This window comes from Oncorhynchus masou, chromosome 32 (assembly GCF_036934945.1).
Source record: "Oncorhynchus masou masou isolate Uvic2021 chromosome 32, UVic_Omas_1.1, whole genome shotgun sequence".
In the NCBI taxonomy this organism is placed as follows: domain Eukaryota; kingdom Metazoa; phylum Chordata; class Actinopteri; order Salmoniformes; family Salmonidae; genus Oncorhynchus; species Oncorhynchus masou.
In genome coordinates, this window is record NC_088243.1 from 72296702 (window position 1) to 72316474 (window position 19773).

Sequence of the window (19773 nt, forward strand, 5' to 3'; positions counted from 1 at the left end):
GACCCAGAGTTACATCTGCTGTAGAGGATAAGTTCGTTTGAGTTACCAGCCTCAGAAATGGCAGCCCAAATAAATGCTTCACAGAGTTCAAGTAACAGACACATCTCAACATCAACTGTTCAGAGGAGACTGCGTGAATTAGGCCTTCATGGTCGCATTGCTGCAAAGAAACCATGATAAAGGACACCAATAATAAGAAGAGACTTGCTTGGGCCAAGAAACACGATCAATGGACATTAGACCGATGGAAATCTGTCCTTTGGTCTGATGAGTCCAAATTTGAGATTTTTGGTTCCAACCACTGTGTCTTTGTGAGACGCAGAGTAGGTGAACGGATGATCTCTGCATGTGTGGTTCCCACCGTGAAGCATGGAGGAGGAGGTGTGATGGTTCTTTGCTGGTGACACTGTCTGTGATTTATTTTGAATTCAAGGCACACTTAACCAGCATGGCTACCACAGCATTCTGAAATGATCCCATCCCATCTGATTTGCGCTGTCATTTGTTTTTCAACATGACAATGACCAAACACACATCCAGGCTGTGTAAGGGCTATTTGACCAAGAAGGAGAGTGACCTCCACAATCACCCAACCTCAACCCAATTGAGATGGTTTTGGATGAGTTGGACCGCAGAGTGAAGGAAAAGCAGCCAACAAGTGCTCAGCATATGTGGGAACTCCAAGACTGTTGTAAAAGTATTCCAGGTGAAGCTGGTTGAGAGAATGTCAAGAGTGTGCAAAGCTGTCAAGGCAAAGGGTGGCTACTTTGAAGAATATCATATAATGGGTAGGTGTGTCCAAACTTTTGACTGGTAATGCACTTCTAAATACCTTTATGAGAGTAGAACAAGTGTTGTACCAAATCAATAAGGCTTTGTTAATGTATTGTGCATGTCTTGTTAAAAGGAGGTTTTGTAAAGAAATGTATAGCTTGACATGTTTTGAAAAAATTCACTCATGCACATTATTGCACTGAATATAGTCTCAAATATTTCGACATGACCTGTTTTGACAATGCTAATGCTAAACTGTAGTTACGTAAATAAACCCCCAATCGGCTGCTGAGTCCAGGTCTGTATACTGACTGCTTTCTAAGCAATATGATGTAAATAACTTGAGATTATTTTGTAATGTGAACTTCCCTTTCACATGTTACCCCTTCAGAACCATGAACAAGCAAAATACCTGTAAACCATGTGTTAACCTGCTGATTAAGTTATAGTCATCTGACTATAATTTACTACTTCATGAAAATTGTCTATCAATGGTATAGTAAACATTATATTAATGGCTTTGTAAATGCATTAGTCAATTCTTTATTTGTAATACATTGTAATTCATGTACACTTATTGTAAAGTGTTACCCAGAGGGATTAACTGTTTTTTTAAGGGAATAATGTTGTACTAATCAATGATCTGCTTAGATAAAATACATCATACCTCATCCCTTTCAATGACAGTTTCATGGTCCCCCATCACCTGCTGTAATACATGTGTGCGCTGCCGATGACCCTCCTGCTCCCTCAGACTAGGACTGAGGTTCAGCTTTGCCTCTGTCAGACTCCTCCTGGCCTCCTCAGTCTCCTTGCTGATCTCCTCCTCAATCCTCCTCTCCCTTTCCTGTCTCTCCTGCCGCCGCTGTTCCTCCTCTCGCCGCTGCTGGTCCTTCTCCTTCTTTGCTTTTTGGGAAAAATGGAATCATCAATAATGTTTAATGCCAAAGTGAGAAGTCTTTGTCCACAAAAAGTAGGTCTATAGTCTAATAGGATGTTAAATCCAGCCTTGATTTAACATCCTAAAGCTTTCTTTTATTAATGCTCTAGGCAACAAATTCTAAGTAAAACATTTATCATTATTTTATCAAACTTGCAAGGACATTATGTTCACTATTGCAAATGCAAGCCTATTGCTTCGGAGACACGATGCGAGGTCTAAAGGAAGTCAGCCAAATTTTGTCTGTCATTGAAATTATGTGATACTGAAACTATCCATCAATTCACTAGCCAGTGGTTTGGAAGACCATATGCATCCATATGAGTTGAGGAAAACACACAAGCCCCAAATACACAGAGCGCATATATTTGTCTATGGAGCACATTTTGATTGGTCTGTGAGTGGTCAAGCCCTTGACATACCTATTATTCATTTTATTAATCTAAAGACAGCTTTACACTACCGACAGAATTTGCACCGACAGATATTACCACGAAACTTGAACAATTATTTCTGAAGCGCTTAGATCAACAATTGCATTTGGGTTGTTAAAATAGAGCCCTGAAGGTTTAAAATGAAAAAATACGACTTACCATAGTTGGGACATGTTTCAACTACAGAATGTGTGCTACAGTGCAGCTCAATGACAGAGCGGTCCAGGCTTTCTCTGATGGTGAATGTTGTGTGTTGATATCCAGAGTAGGGATATGAAAAATAATTGTGTTGATGATCTCCATATTTCAGAATGAACATACAGAGTTTACCATTCCGATCTGGCCAATATTCTTTTTCCTCCTGAGCCTTCAGTGTGCCACTTTCCTGGAAAATAAAGAGGTCTTTATCAATACTATTTGTGGCTTTTGTATTTGTCATAATTTCCTTCTCTCGGTTGTTTTAGAGAGTGGTAAAGGGTGAGATGGAGAGGGGGTTGGGCGTATCTTTAGAATTTGTGGTTGTGTGTGTGTATTGTTTTCAGCTTCAGTATACTATCCTCAGACATGTGGATCTTCATAAATTTCAGCAGCAGCTAGATGCTATTAGCTGAACTAGGCCTAACTTCATCATCTATACCTCTGAAATTCCAAGGAGTCTACGTGGGCGCTGATGATATGTTTGAATACTGTAAATGAAGAAAAACTAGGCTATATCACAATGGCAACCGCGATTACGCGGCCAAGTGTATGTGTGTGGGCGGTCGTAATGATTGGGAAAAATTATATTCCCGAAACATAAAAAAGAAGCTCAATGCAGCGTAAGCCAGACCATTTTGTGCTCAAATTACCATAGACCAGCAGTTCTCATACCTTTTGAGGTTGAGAGAGAGAATGAGAACTAATTCATCGCGGACTCCCTCATAAGCAGAACACAACTAAATATTGTGCAAAATATACATGACACTGACATCGTACTATGACATTGTTTTTGTTTGTTTGTGCATACATTTTACGACATCATCCCAGTTCACTTGTGTCAATCAAGTCACAAAATAGGTTTAGGCATGCCGTGTGTGAATTAAATGTTTGGATTATTTCAAGAGTTCATAAAGAGCTACAAATGTATGTATGCTTTATTGTACTGTAAAGTGCTATGTGTCACGGCTTTCGTTGTGGGAAGGAGGAGCGGACCAAAACGCAGCGCAGTTGTGATTCATTTGATTTAATAAGGAAACTATACACGATGAAACTAACAAACGTACGAAAACCGAAAACAGCCCTATCTGGTGCAAAACACAGAGACAGGAACAATCACCCACAAACACACAGAGAAACCCAGGCTACCTAAATATGGTTCCCAATCAGAGACAATGACTAACACCTGCCTCTGATTGAGAACCATATCAGGCCAGACATAGAAATAGACAAACAAGACATCCAACATAGAATGCCGACTCAGATCACAGCCTGACCAACCAAAACATAGAAACATACAAATAAACTATGGTCAGGGTGTGACAGTACCCCCCCCCCAAGGTGCGGACTCAAAACCTGAACCTATTGGGGAGGGTCTGGGTGGGAATCTGTCCGCGATGGCGGCTCCGGTGCTGGACGTGGCCCCCACTTCACCGTAGTCCTCCCCCACCTTGTCCACTTCCGTGACCCCCTAGCCATGGCAACCCTGCTAAATAAAACGGGACAGAGGGTCAGCTCGGGACAGAGGGGCAGCTCGGGACAGAGGGGCAGCTCGGGACAGAGGGGCTCCTCAGACTCCGGCAGCAGCGCCGGACAGGCGGGAGACTCCGGCAGCAGCGCCGGACAGGCGGGAGACTCCGGCAGCAGCGCCGGACAGGCAGGAGACTCCGGCAGCAGCGCCGGACAGGCAGGAGACTCCGGCAGCAGCGGAGAGGAGGAAGGCTCTGGCAGATCCTGGCTGACTGGTGGATCTGGAAGATTCTGGCTGACTGGCGGATCTGGAAGAGTCTGGCTGACTGGCGGATCTGGAAGAGTCTGGTTGACTGGCAGATCTGGAAGAGTCTGGTTGACTGGCAGATCTGGAAGAGTCTGGCTGACTGGTGGATCTGGAAGAGTCTGGTTGACTGGCAGATCTGGAAGAGTCTGGCTGACTGGCAGATCTGGAAGAGTCTGGCTGACTGGCAGATCTGGAAGAGTCTGGCAGATTGGCGGATCTGGAGGAGTCTGGCTGACTGGCAGATCTGGAAGAGTCTGGCTGACTGGCGGATCCTGGCAGACTGACGGCTCTGGCTGCTCCATGCTGACTGACAGCTCTGGCTGCTTCATTCTGACTGGCGGCTCCATGCAGATTGGCAGCTCTGGCGGCTTCTTGCAGACTGGCAGCTCTGGCTGCTCCATGCAGACTGGCAGCTCTAGCAGCTCCTTGCAGACTGGCAGCTCCTTGCAGACTGGCAGCTCCTTGCAGACTGGCAGCTCCTTGCAGACTGGCAGCTCCGGCTGCTCCATGCAGACTGACAGCTCTGGCTGTTCCATGAAGACTGACACCTCTGGCTGCTCCATGCAGACTGGCAGCTCTGGCTGCTTCATGCAGGCTGGCAGCTCTGGCTGCTCCATGCAGGCTGGCAGCTCTGGCTGCGCTAAACAGGCAGGAGACTCCAGCAGCGCTGTAGAGGAGGAAGGCTCTGGCAGCGCTGAACAGGCGGGAGACTCCAGCAGCGCTGTAGAGGAGGAAGGCTCTGGCTGCGCTGAACAGGCGGGAGACTCCGGCAGCGCAGGAGAGGAGGAAGGCTCGGGCAGCGCTGAACAGGCGGGAGACTCCGGTAGCGCTGGAGAGGCGAGGCGCACTGTAGGCCTGATGCGTGGTGCTGGCACTGGTGGTACTGGGCCGAGGACACGCACAGGAAGCCTGGTGCGGAGAGCTGCCACCGGAGGACTGATGTGTGGAGGTGGCACTGGATAGACCGGACCTTGCAGGCGCACTGGAGCTCTTGAGCACCGAGCCTGCCCAACCCTACCTGGCTCGATGCCCACTCTAGCCCTGCCAATACGAGAAGCTGGTATGTACCGCACCGGGCTATGCACCCGCACTGGAGACACCGTGCGCTCCACAGCATAACACGGTGTCTGCCCTGTCTCTTTAGCCCCCCGGTAAGCACAGGAAGTTTGCGCAGGTCTCCTACCTGGCGTAGCCCTACTCACTGTGAGACCCCCCCCAAGATATTCTTGGGGCTGACTCTCAGGCTTCCTTATGCGCCGCCGTGCTTGCTTCGCCATCTCCATTCTCCTATAACCCTCTTCGCACTGCTCCAGTGAATCCCAGGCGGGCTCCGGCACTCTCCCTGGGTCGACCGCCCACCTGTCTATTTCCTCCCAAGTAGTGTAGTCCCGATATTGTTGCTCCTGCTGCCGCTGTTGCTTCTCCTCATACCAGCGCCTCTCAGCTCTCGCCGCCTCCAGTTCTTCTTTGGGGCGGCGATATTCTCCAGGCTGATCCCAGGGTCCTTCTCCAAACAATTCGTCCTCCCATGTCCATTCCTCCCTTTGTTGCTCCTGCCTGTTACTATGCCACTTGGTCCTGTTGTGGTGGGTGATTCTGTCACGGCTTTCGTTGTGGGAAGGAGGAGCGGACCAAAATGCAGCGTCGTTGTGATTCATTTTATTTAATAAGGAAACTATACACGATGAAACTAACAAAATAACAAACGTCCGAAAACAGCCCTATCTGGTGCAAAACACAGAGACAGGAACAATCACCCACAAACACACAGTGAAACACAGGCTACCTAAATATGGTTCCCAATCAGAGACAATGACTAACACCTGCCTCTGATTGAGAACCATATCAGGCAAGACATAGAAATAGACAAACAAGACATCCAACATAGAATGTCCACTTAGATCACACCCTGACCAACCAAAACAGAAACATACAAATAAACTATGGTCAGGGTGTGACACTATGGATTTATTGTTACAGTGGTTCTTCCTGTAAAAGTTGCATCATTCTGTAGCACACCTTGCGGGCTGCCATATAATTCTACGGCGTTATATTTAATTGTCAGCCATCATACCATTAATGCTAGTTAGTATTGGCTGTACCAGAGAATTTAAACCCATTTTTTCTAATAACATAGTATATGAGATTGATTTTAAGAAATGTTGCTTAATTTTTGTATTTTTATTTAAAAAAATGTATACCCCTTTTTTCTCCCCAATTTCGTGCAACTCCCGTACGGACTTGGGAGAGGTGAAGGTCGAGAGCCATGCGTCCTCCGAAACACAACCCAGCTAAGCCGCACTGCTTCTTGACACAATGCCCGCTTCACCCGGAAGCCAGCCACACCAATGTGTCAGAGTAAACACCATACACCTGCCGAACATATCAGCGTGCATTGTGCCTGGCCTGCCACAGGAGTTGCTAAACCCTCCCCTAACCATGACGATGCTGGGCCAATTACTGGCCGCTACATGGGTCTCCCGGTCACGGCCGGCTATGCCAGACCCTGAACCAGGATCTCTAGTGGCACAGTGATACAGTGCCTTAGACCACTGTGCCACTCCGGAGGCACTAGCTTAATTAATTTGCTTAATATTATGGTGTTTCTATTCCAAGAAAAACAAAAACTGAAAATATGGCGCTGTACATCGTGACTGGTCGGGAGTAGGCTACAGTACTAAGAGCATAACAATTCCACACCATAATTGTAGTCTAACCAATACCCAAACGGAGATTCAGTGAAAATAAAAATCTCATTGATTTTTCAAGACCAGTCCCCATGCTTGTCTCAGAGCAGCGTGAAACGGTGGTGAAATAGTTGACCATACGCAGGTAAGCTATTGCTTCAAATCCTATTGCTTCTAACTTCAATTATTTGTGACACTGTGACTTTTAAAGCATATTGAACACACACAATTCCTAAAACTCTAATGCTTTATTATTTAATATTTTCTGCCCTCCGAATTTGATATTCATTATATAAATAGGCCCATGTGCACCTTGATATTGGGGGTGGCCGTGCCTAGGGTAGCCTAGTGGTTAAAGCGTTGGACTAGTAACCGGAAGGTTGCAAGTTCAAACCCCCAAGCTGACAAGGTACAAATCTGTCGTTCTGCCCCTGAACAGGCAGTTAACCCACTGTTCCCAGGCCATCATTGAAAATAAGAATTTGTTCTTAACTGACTTGCCTGGTTAAATAAAGGTAAAATAAAAAATAAATAAAACGGGGAAAGGGGGGATGGATCCGCTCGGGCACAACCCAGGCGACGTGGAGATGCGGGGAGCCGAGCTTGGTCTAGAGCCGAAGCCACCCTCCCGGTCCAGAACCCCGCGCAGACGGAAGGGAGAAGTAAAATATAGGTTAAATAAAAATTAAATAAGACCTACAACACCTCATCTACAGTATATCTAAAAATAAGGGACATTTTTCGATAGGGCAAATCTGATCTGTGAGAATATTGTGAGCAATTTATGTTATTCTTCAATAATACAAATTCCAAAGCACAGGTGGAGAAAAATAGATGTTATGTTAAAGATGTTATACTGGGAGGTAGATCTCAGTCTCCCCTGTCCTCAGCTTTTCCAACCTGAACAAAGGAACAGGATGCCATTTATAACCCCCCACCCTAGCCTGGGGTTGACCAATCAGAAGTCCTTGCAGGACAACTGAGCCAATGACCAAATAACAGGTATCCTGCCCCCGACTCAATGTACAGAACGTAGCACACGTAGCTCTGAGTTCAAGACTGACATCCCACAGATCCTAAACAGATGTTGAACTGAAAACCAAACTCCTATTGATCGTTAATCCTCGTCCTCTCAGCCTCACATCCTCTGCGTTGTGTAATTAACTTCAAAATATTCTTACAATATCTAAGGGGCTTTTATATAATTATAATGCATGGTTAATAATAATAATAATCGCTTTGTTTAAAAGATAACGATATTTGAGATTTAATTTTCAAATAACCGAAGGTGAGCGATTTGCAAACTGAGTAATGTCCAAAATAATATTTATAAAAACCAAAATAGTTATTTCTGTTTTTAGAAGGCGAGAAACCAAAAGCCCACCATGCCTATTTTTTTGACAAGGACATCCCGGCCGGCCAAACCCTCTCCTAACCCAGACAACGCTGGGCCAATTGTTCATCACCTCATGGGTCTCCCAGTCGCGGCCGGCACGGGTATTGAACTAGGATCTGTAGCAATGCCAGTGTCTTAGACCGTTGCGCCACTCGAGGCCCCACCCACAAATTATCAAAATACAGATGTATTTACAAAATGGTTTTGGGACCACATCATGGTCTATTGTCCTGCTATTAGCACTTGTGAAAAACAAGTGTCAACTATAACTATGTACATTATCATAAAATAACCCACTAACATTAATTATTGAACCGTTCATGTGAACAAACCAATCGTCATGTTCATGCAATCTAACTTCAAATTCTTAAAAGAGTAAAAATACTATAGAAATGGGCATACATTAGCACAATACAACTCACGAACAGTACCTCTAGAACCATTCAAGATCGATACAGCAAACCAACTTTCACATGTACAGGCTATCCAAACTTATCTACCTGCTTTTTCAACTATAACCAGTCACCACTAGAGGTCGACCGATTTATTGGTGGACCAAAAAAAAGCTGATACCGATTAATTGGCCGATTTTTATTTTATTTTAATTTTAATTTATTTTAATTTTATTTTTTTGTAATAATGACAATTACAACAATACTGAATTAACACTAATATAACTTAATATAATCAGTAAAAATCTATTTAGCCTCAAATAAATAATGAAATAATGGTTTAAATAATGCAAAAACAAAGTGTTGAAGTAAAAGTGCAATATGTGCCATGAAAAAAGCTAATGTTTGAGTTCCTTGCTCAGAACATGAGAACATATAAAAGTTGGTGGTTCCTTTTATCATGAGACTTCAATATTCCAAGGCAAGAGGTTTTAGGTTGTAGTTAGTATAGTATTTATATAACTATTTCTCTCAATACCATTTGTATTTCATATACCTTTGACTATTGGATGTTCTCATAGGCACTATAGTATTGCCAGTGTAACAAGAACCAGGATCACATCGACAACAGCCACACTCAAAGCAGCGTTACCCATCGCTCCACAAAAGCCGCGGCCCTTGCAGAGCAAGGGGATTAACTACTCCAAATTTCAGAGCGAGTGATGTTTGAAACGGTATTAGTGCACACCCAGCTAACTAGCTAGCCATTTCACATCGGTTACACCAGCCATTAGGCTGATAGGCTTGAAGTCATAACAGAGCTGTGCTTGCGAAGAGCTGCTGGCAAAACGCACGAAAGTGCTGTTTGAAGGAATGATTACGGGCCTGCTGCTGCTCAGTCAGACTGCTCTATCAAATCAGACTTAATTATAACATAATAAAACACAGAAATACGAGCCATTGGTCATTAATATGGTAGAATCCGGAAACTATCATTTTGAAATCAAAACGTTTATTATTTCAGTGAAATACGGAACCGTTAGGGATGCCACCTGTTAGATAAAATACATAAGTCTAAATATTCTTGTTACATTGCACAACCTTCAATGTTATGTCATAATTATGTAAAATTCTGGCAAATTAGTTTGCAATGAGCCAGGCTTTCCAAACTGTTGCATATACCCTGACTCTGTGTGCAATGAACGCAAGAGAAATTACACAATTTCACCTGGTTAGTATTGCCTGCTAACCTGGATTTCTTTTAACTAAATATGCAGGTTTAAAAATATATACTTCTGTGTATTGATTTTAAGAAAGGCATTGGTGTTTATGGTTAGGTACAGTCGTCCAACGATTGTGCCTTTTTCGCAAATGCGCTTTTGTTACATCATCCCATGTGTAGTTATAACTAGTGATTATGATTGATTGATTGATTGTTTTTTATAAGATACGTTTAATGCTAGCTAGCAACTTACCTTGGCTTCTACTGAATTTGCGTAACAGGCAGGATCCTCGTGGCGTGCAATGGTTAGAGCGTTGGACTAGAAACTGTACGGTTGCAAGATTGGATCCCCCGAGCTGACAAGGTGAAAATCTGTCGTTCAGCCCCTGAACAAGGCAGTTAACCCACAGTTCCTAGGCAGTCATTGAAAATAAGAATGTGTACTTAACTGACTTGCCTAGTTAAATAAAAGGTACAGTGGGGCAAAAAAGTAGTTAGTCAGCCACCAATTGTGCAAGTTCTCCCACATAAAAAGATGAGAGGCCTGTAATTTTCATCATAGGTACACTTCAACTATGACAGACAAAATGAGAAATCCAGAAAATCACATTGTAGGATTTTTTATGAATTTATTTGCAAATTATGGTGTAAAATAAGTATTTGGTCAATAACAAAAGTTTATCTCAATACTTTGTTATATACCCTTTGTTGGCAATGACAGAGGTCAAACATTTTCTGTAAGTCTTCACAAGGTTTTCACACACTTGCTGGTATTTTGGACCATTCCTCATTGCAGATCTCCTCTAGAGCAGTGATGTTTTGGGGCTGTTGCTGGGCAACACAGGCTTTCAACTCCCTCCAAAGATTTTCTATGGGGTTGAGATCTGGAGACTGGCTAGGCCACTCCAGGACCTTGAAATGTTTCTTACGAAGCCACTCCTTCGTTGCCCGGGCGGTGTGTTTGGGATCATTGTCATGCTGAAAGACCCAGCCACGTTTCATCTTCAATGCTCTTGCTGATGGAAGGAGGTTTTCACTCAGAATCTCACGATACATGGCCCCATTCATTCTTTACTATACACGGTTCAGTCGTTCTGGTCCCTTTGCAGAGAAACAGCCCCAAAGCATGATGTTTCCACCCCCATGCTTCACGCTAGGTATGGTGTTCTTTGGATGCAACTCAGCATTCTTTGTCCTCCAAACACGATGACTTGAGTTTTTACCAAAAAGTTCTATTTTGGTTTCATCTGACCATATGACATTCTCCCAATCTTCTTTTGTATCATCCAAATGCTCCCTAGCAAACTTCAGACGGGCCTGGACAGGTACTGGCTTAAGCAGGGGGACACGTCTGGCACTGCAGGATTTGAGTACCTGGCGGTGTAGTGTGTCACTGATGGTAGGCTTTGTTACTTTGGTCCCAGCTCTCTGCAGGTCATTAACTAGGTCCCCCCGTGTGGTTCTGGGATTTTTGCTCACCATTCTTGGAATCATTTTGACCCCACGGGTGAGATCTTGCGTGGAGCCCCAGATCGAGGGAGATTATCAGGGTCTTGTAATGTCTTCCATTTCCTAATAATTGCTCCCACAGTTGATTTCTTCAAACCAAGCTGCTTACCTATTGCAGATTCAGTCTTCCCAGCCTGGTGCAGGTCTACAATTTTGTTTCTGGTGTCCTTTGACAGCTCTTTGGTCTTGGCCATAGTGGAGTTTGGAGTGTGACTGTTTGAGGTTGTGGACAGGTGTCTTTTTATACTGATAACAAGTTCAAACAGGTGCCATTAATACAGGTAACGAGTGGAGGACAGAGGAGCCCCTTAAAGAAGAAGTTACAGGTCTGTGAGAGCCAGAAATCTTGCTTGTTTGTAGGTGACCAAATACTTATTTTCCACCATAATTTGCAAATAAATTCATTAAAAATCCTACAATATGATTTTCTGGATTTCTTTCTCTTTTCTTTTGTCTGACATAGTCGAAGTGTACCTATGATGAAAATTACAGACCTCTCTCATCTTTTTAAGTGGGAGAACTTGCACAATTGGTGGCTGACTAAATACTTTTTTGCCCCACTGTATATAAAAAAATATATAAAAATACATTTTTTTTTTATCGGCAAAATCGGCGCCCAAAAATACCGATTTAAACTTGAAATCGGCCTTAATTAATCGCCCATTCTGATTAATCGGTCACCCTCTAGTTTAGACGTATAGTCAAGGACATGGGGCGACTTGGGATAGAGAAACTTGAGGAACAATATAGACCTGTATTGTTACAAAATCATCTTCTGTCTGAGTAACTTGGTCATGACGCACATAAGACAAAGAGCCTCAGAGTGACCACAGTTCTTTGGTCCATCCTGTTCTTTTCATAATCTTTCCATGGCACAGCTGTGGACATATGAGGTGAACAGAGGCTGGCTTGTTCATTGTTAACAATTCTATCAGCAAAAAGGAGTAACGCTATCACTTGTTTGTGAGCTTTGACCTCAGAACACATAACCACAAGAAGAAAACAAGGTAGCTTATGATGCCCTGATCTGCTGGGGAGGGGTGGAACCAGCCATGACTAAGCATTTTTAGGTCTGCAAAAAAAACGACTTAAAAAAAATGGTCTTATCCTCAAGAATGTGGGATCGACCAGCTTCCTTATTGCAATTTGTCTAATAAAGTATTGATTGTTTGAAGAAATCACAGTCTCTCTTGAATAAAATTTCCACAATACACATTTAAGACCTGAGAGGGTGGTACGGCTAGTATTCCATGTAACTCCTTTGCTGATAAATCTTCCAGCCCCAGGAACTGCTCTGCCGCATCCACTATGATTTATATCTTCCTGAACCTTCTCTCCACCTTGGCAGTGCCAATAATTGCCATAGCTATAAAAGCCACAAAGCCCATCTTGTTAACCTTTGAAATGTCAGGATCCTGCTGGTGAATGGCAATGCCTACAGTATAGGCCTATCCACCACCATGGACTTTTCAGGTGCACCATTCAAACCCTCAACCCTTTTCACAGCTGCTGCATATGAAATGCTATGTACAGCCCTGACTTTGGCCACCTCATCCTCTTTCACCCTTGTGGGGTGAAAGACGTGAATTCATGGTTCCCATCACAATAGCAACATGTCACATGCTCATCACATTTATAACACATAATATTATATTTTCCACAACTTGGACATCTCGACTTTTCCCTTCTGCAAACACTTTATACATGGCCAAAAGCTTTACAATGATCACACTGCATTGGTCTTGGGATAAATGCTCATCTCTTTAACATCTATTTCCCACGATACGCCAGATATAACACCCTTGAGTGGTGCCCTGTTCCTAAGAGAAACACGACACTTCAAACGTATCAAATCACGTGAGCCGTAACACACGTTTCCTCTATTCCTCAGAAGCACAAAAAATCTAAACAAGCCCGCCTCTAGTGATCCACACAGCCTTCACTCTTCCCAGCACTCTTTCCACCAGTTTGGATATCTCAAATGGATTCCTTAAGATTGGTAATTGGTTCATCTGCTCCTCATTTACAAACTGTACTCCTACAAGATACGAAGTGACATTCTCATCTCTGTACTCTACTTTGCTCCATTTTCCATTCTTTTGGACAATATTCCAATTCTCTTTGATTCTACCGCCATTAGATTCAGAATCCACTTCATCATCATCCGCTTCCGCCATATTTTTCCTCCAAAAAAACCCAAACGTTTTACCTATCCGATGGTAAACAGCACAGGTGTAACACATACTGACTAAGGAGGTGACACCAATCGGTGCGCCCTAAAATGGTAACGTGCTTTTCATGCTAAAAGTCCAACCTCAAAACATAAATGGAAAAACTTAAATTTAACAGTGTCTCTAGTTTGAATGGTTCAAGAGCTACTGTTGGTGAGTTATTTAATGCCAAGAGTCTGCATATTTGGAAGTTGGTTTGTGTTAATGAATTAAGTAATATAAGCGCTAGAGAGTGCAGATAAAAATAATAAACAGACAAGTACATTTCCTGAAGAAAATGTGGTGTGCAGGCTAGCTTGTGAAAGATCGATTGATTGATAGGATAGCCTGAACATGCAATTTTTTGTTTGGTGTCTCTAGCTTGAACGATTCAAGAGACACTGTTGGTGGGTTATTTTATGCAAATGTATATAGTTATAGTGGATAAAAGTTTGTTAGAATCTGAAATTAGGATAACTGGAATATGTGAAAGTTGGCTTGGTGTCTCAAGCTTGAACGGTTGAAGAGTTACTGTTGGTGAGTTATTTATACAAATATATGTAAATGTGTATAGTTAGTTAATTTACATAATTATAGTTGATAAAGGTTTTTAAGAATTGGAAGTTTGGATAGCCTAAACGATTGAAAGTTGGTGTGGTAGAATTACCTTTAGTGGGTTATTTTATTGTTAATTTATTCTCATTTATATAGTTATAGTTGATAAAGGTTTTAAAGAATTTAAAGTTAGATTAGCCTGAAAATGTAAAAGTTGGTTTGGTGTCTCTAGCTCCTACGGTTCAAGAGTTGTATGTGGGCACCCCTTCAAATGAGTGGATTCGGCTATTTCAGCCACACCCATTCCGGACAGGTGTATAAAATCGAGCACACAGCCATGTAATCTCCATAGACAAACATTGGCAGTAGAACAGCCCGTGCTGAAGAGGTCAGTGATTTTCAACATGGCACCGTCATAGGATACCACCTTTACAGCAAGTCAGTTCATCAAACTTCAACTGTAAGTACTGTTATTGAAGTGTAAATGCCTAGGAGCAACATTGGCTCAGCCATGAAGTGGTAGGCCACACACGATCACAGAAAGGGCTCAAATCAAAACAATTTTTTTGTCACAGACACATGGTTAGCAGATGCTAATGCGAGTGTAGTGAAATGCTTGTGCTTCTCGTTCCGACAATGCAGTAACATCCAACGAGTAACTAACCTAACAATTTCACAACAACTACCTTATACACACACAAGTGTAAAGGGATGAAGAATATGTACATAAAAATATATGAATGAGTGATGGTATAGAACGGCATAGGCAAGATGCAGTAGATGGTATCGAGTACAGTATATACATATGAGATGAGTGATGTAGTGTATGTAAACATTATATTAAGTGCTATTTTTTAAAGTGGCTAGTGATAAAAAATTTTACATCAATTTTTCCATTATTAAAGTGGCTGGAGTTGAGTCAGTATGTTGGCAGCAGCCACTCAATGTTAGTGGTGGCTGTTTAACAGTCTGATGGCCTTGAGATAGAAGCTGTTTTTCAGTCTCTCGGTCCCTGCTTTGATGCACCTGTACTGACCTCGCCTTATGGATGATAGCGGGGTGAACAGGCAGTGGCTCTGGTAGTTGATTTCCTTGATGATCTTTATGGCCTTCCTGTGACATCGGGTGGTGTAGCTGTCCTGGAGGGCAGGTAGTTTGCCCCCGCTGTTGCGTTGTGCAGACCTCACTACCCTCTGGAGAGCCTTACGGTTGTGGGCGGAGCAGTTGCCGTACCAGGTGGTGATACAGCCCGACAGGATGCTCTCGATTGTGCACCTGTAAAAGTTAAAGTGCTTTTGGTGACAAGCCGAATTTCTTCAGCCTCCTGAGGTTGAAGAGGCGCTGCTGTGCCTTTTTCACCACGCTGTCTGTGTGGGTGGACCAATTCAGTTTGTCCGTGATGTGTACGCTGAGGAACTTAAAACTTACTACCCTCTACACTACTGTCCCGTCGATGTGGATAGGGGGGTGCTCCCTCTGCTGTTTCCTGAAGTCCACGATCATATCCTTTGTTTTGTTGACGTTGAGTGTGAGGCTATTTTCCTGACACCACACTCTGAGAGCCCTCACCTCCTCCATGTAGGCCGTCTCATCGTTGTTGGTAATCAATAGAAGTCGACCGATTAATCGGAATGGGCGATTAATTAGGGCCAATTTCAAGTTTTCATAACAATCGGAAACCAATTTTGTTTTTACACCTTTATTTAACTAGGCAAGCGAGTTAAGAACACATTCTTATTTTCAATGACGGCCTAGGAACGGTGGGTTAACTGCCTCGTTCAGAGTCAGAACCACAGATTTTCACCTTGTCAGCTCGGGGGATCCAATCTTGCAACCTTACAGTTAACTAGTCCAACGCTATAACCTCCTGCCTCTTGTTGCAGAGACTGACTGCCTGTTGCGTGAATGCAGTAAGCCAAGGTAAGTCGCTAGCTAGCATTAAACTTACCTTATAAAAAACAATCAATCATAATCACTAGTTAACTACACATGATTGATGATATTACTAGTTTATCGAGTGTGTCCTGCGTTGCATATAATCTGATTGAGCATGTATCTGACTGAGCGGTGGTAGGCAGCAGCAGGCTTGTAAGCTTTCATTCAAACAGCACTTTCGTGCGTTTTGCCAGCAGCTCTTCGTTGTGCGTCAAGCATTGCGCTGTTTATGACTTCAAGCCTATCAACTCCCGAGATGAGGCTGATGTAACTGATGTGAACTGGCTAGCTAGTTAGCGGGTGCGCGCTAATAGCGTTCAAACGTCACTCGCTCTGAGACTTGAAGTGGTTGTTCCCCTTGCTCTGTATGGGTAACGCTGCTTCGAGGGTGGCTGTCATTGTGTTCCTGGTTCGAGCCCAGGGAGGAGCGAGGAGAGGGACGTAAGCTATACTGTTACACTGGCAATACTATAGTGCCTATAAGAACATACAATAGTCAAAGGTTAATGAAATACAAATGGTATAGAGGGAAATAGTCCTATAATTCCTATAATAACTACAACCTAAAACTTCTTACCTGGGAATATTGAAGACTCATGTTAATATGTTCTCATATGTTTTCATGTTCTGAGCAAGGAACTCAAATGTTCACTTTCTTACATGGCACATATTGCACTTTTACTTTCTTCTCCAACACTTTGTTTTTGCATTATTTAAACCAAATTGAACATGTTTCATTATTTATTTGAGACTAAATTGATTTTATTGATGTATGATATTAAGTTAAAATAAGTGTTAATTCAGTATTGTTGTAATTGTCATTATTACAAATACATAAAAACGTTTTTTGTAATAAAAAAAAAGACAATTAAAAAATATATATTTAAAAAATAATAAAAATTAGCCGATTAATTGGTATCTGCTTTTTTGGTCCTCCAATAATAGGCATCGGAGTTGAAAAATCATAATCGGTCGACCTTTAGTAATCAAGCCTACCACTGTAGTGTCGTCTGCAAACTTGATGATTGTGATGGAGGCGTGCAAGGCCACACAGTCGTGGGTGAACAGGGAGTACAGGATCACCGAGTGCTGAAGCGCACAGCATGTACCAATCATCTGTTCTCGGTTACAACACTTACTACCGAGTTCCAAACTGCCTCTGGAAGCAACTTCAGCACAATAACTGTTCGTTGGGAGCTTCATGAAATGAGTTTCCATGGCCGAGCAACAGCACACAAGCCTAAGATCACCATGCGCAATGACAAGCAGGCTGGAGCAGTGGAAACACGTTCTCTGGAGTGATGAATCAAGGTTTGGTGGATGCCAGGAGAACGCTACCTGCCCGAATAAATAGTGCCAACTGTAAAGTTTGGTGGATGAGGAATAATGGTCTGGGGCTGTTTTTCATGGTTCAGGCTAGGCCACCTAGTTCCAGTGAAGCTGAATATTAACGCTATAGCATACAATGACATTCTAGACAATTCTGTGTCTCCAACTTTGTGGCAACAGTTTGAGGAAGGCCCTTTCCTGTTTCAGCATGACAGTGCCCACTTGACCAAAGCGAGGTCCATCCAGAAATGGTTTGTCGAGATCGGTGTGGAATAACTTGACTGGTCTGCACAGAGCCCTGACCTCAACCCCAACGAACACCTTTGGGATGAATTGAAACGTCGACTGCGAGCCAGGCCTAATCTCCCAATTATCAGTGCCTGACCTCAGTAATACTCTTGTGGCTAAATGGAAGCAAGTCCCGCAGCAATGTTTCAACATCTAGTGGAAAGCCTTCCCAAAAGAGTGGCGGCTGCAAAGGGGTGACCAACTCCATAATAATGTCCATAACTTTGGAATGAGATGTTTGACTCGCAGGTGTCCACCTACTTTTGGTCAGGTAATGTATGTCTCTACCCTGTGAACATTCCCAAGTTGGTTTGAGGTGTCTACGTCACATGGTCAAGGAGCTATTGAGTTAAGGGATTTTTTATAAATACAGTGAACTCGGAAAGTATTCAGACCTCAACTTTTTCCACATTTTGTTACGTTAGTCTTATTCTAAAATGGATTTAAAAAAAATTCTCCATCAATCTACACACAATACCGCATAATGACAAAGCAAAAAATTTTTTTTCATGTTTGCTAATTTATTAAACATATAAAACAGAAATACCTTATTTACATAAGTAATCAGACCCTTTGCTATGATACTCAAAATTGAGCTCAGGTGCATCCTGTTTCCATTGAGTCCACCTGTGGTAAATTCAATTGATTGGACATGACTTGGAAAGGCACACACCAGTCTATGTAAGGTCGCACAGTTGACAGTGCAATTCAGAGCAAAAACCAAGCCACATTTTCTTTTTTTAAATCCATTTTAGAATAAGGCTATAACGTAACAAAATGTGGAAAAAGTCAACAGTCCGAATGCACTGTATATTTAGAACCAAATACTTTTAGACTTTTACTCAAGTAGTATTTTACTGGGTGACTTTCACTTTTACCTGAGTAACTTTCTATTAAGGTATCTCTCTATACGTTTACTCAAGTATGACAATTGGGTACTTTTTTTCCATTCTGAAGTGTCGTTTTTGCACACCTGCTTCAAACAATATATAGAATATTTGAGGTTACGAAAAATATTTATACACAATGACTGCTTGTTTTGTCACAAACTGATATTAGGCGAGCTATTAGAATTTTAGCAACCATAATGCATCTTTAAGTTACCATATGTCTTTATTATGTAACCATCCCAAATTGAATATACTTTTGAGTGTACTGAATAAGTTTACTATATGTCTAGTCTATGAGACTAGGCTGACTTCACGGGACAGATATTGTTCTCCGGTTTTGTTATAAAACAAAGGTGTGGTTGAAATTATTCTGCCACCGTGTCTTATTTTCTACAAATTCTACAGAGCACACATTCACTCCATCAAACATCGAATAGCTTTTTAAGGAGAGTAGACCTATTATAACACTATGTCCACATAACGATATCATCAACTATATGAATATACACAACAATCGTCGTCTTACCGTTTCTCTTGCTCAACAGAAGCAGCGTCTATGAATATTCGGTCGTCGAAAGACTGACTTTCGTTTGCTCAACTCATTTACATATCCGGCTATTCCTGCTTGGTAGATGCATAGTGTGGGATCCTTGGGCCGACCCTACCCCAAGTGGAGTGTATTCATGGTTGCCAAATAACCAATAAAAAAGAAGCATGTAAAATAATATTACTTTCGCTTCTGTTTTTCATGATTGTTCTTCAATTCGCAAGTGGCTGAATGTACTTTATCTCACCGGAGAGAGCATCAGAGTGAGCGAAACAGCACCGCTCTGTCTCAGTACAGTATGTGTAGCCCATCTATCTGATACTGTCTGGTCAAAAAGAGTACTGTATGACATTGTTGCCGCCCCTATCATTGAATGCAAGGCAGCGAGCATGTTGATCCAAAAATGATAAAAGAATAGCTAATCAGTGTTGAGCTAAACCAAAGATTATGGATATACTGACAAGATACTTGTTTCTCCGCCCTAACAATGTGAGTCCTTGCCCACAAAGCAGCACTGCGGGCATTCAAGCTCCCACCTATCCTTTCTTTGGCTTGGTGAATCCGACGGAACATTGAAAGTGATGCATTTACCTTCCGAGTCACTGTCAAGAACAGACCCATTACAAGAAGAGCTATTCTCTCAACTGTCAACTCGATTTATGATTCATTAGGTTTCCCCGCCCTATTCGTATT

At 42.6% G+C, this 19773-nt stretch overlaps 1 long non-coding RNA gene across 1 annotated transcript; it reads right to left on the reverse strand.

Moving 5' to 3' along the window:
• Nucleotides 1–1306: 1306 nt before the first annotated feature.
• Nucleotides 1307–19177, reverse strand: LOC135527091 (uncharacterized). Its single transcript, XR_010453404.1, has 3 exons — nt 19060–19177; nt 2308–2533; nt 1307–1680 (listed from the first exon to the last, which is right to left on the reverse strand). It is a non-coding gene; the product is annotated as an uncharacterized LOC135527091 (long non-coding RNA).
• Nucleotides 19178–19773: the final 596 nt, after the last annotated feature.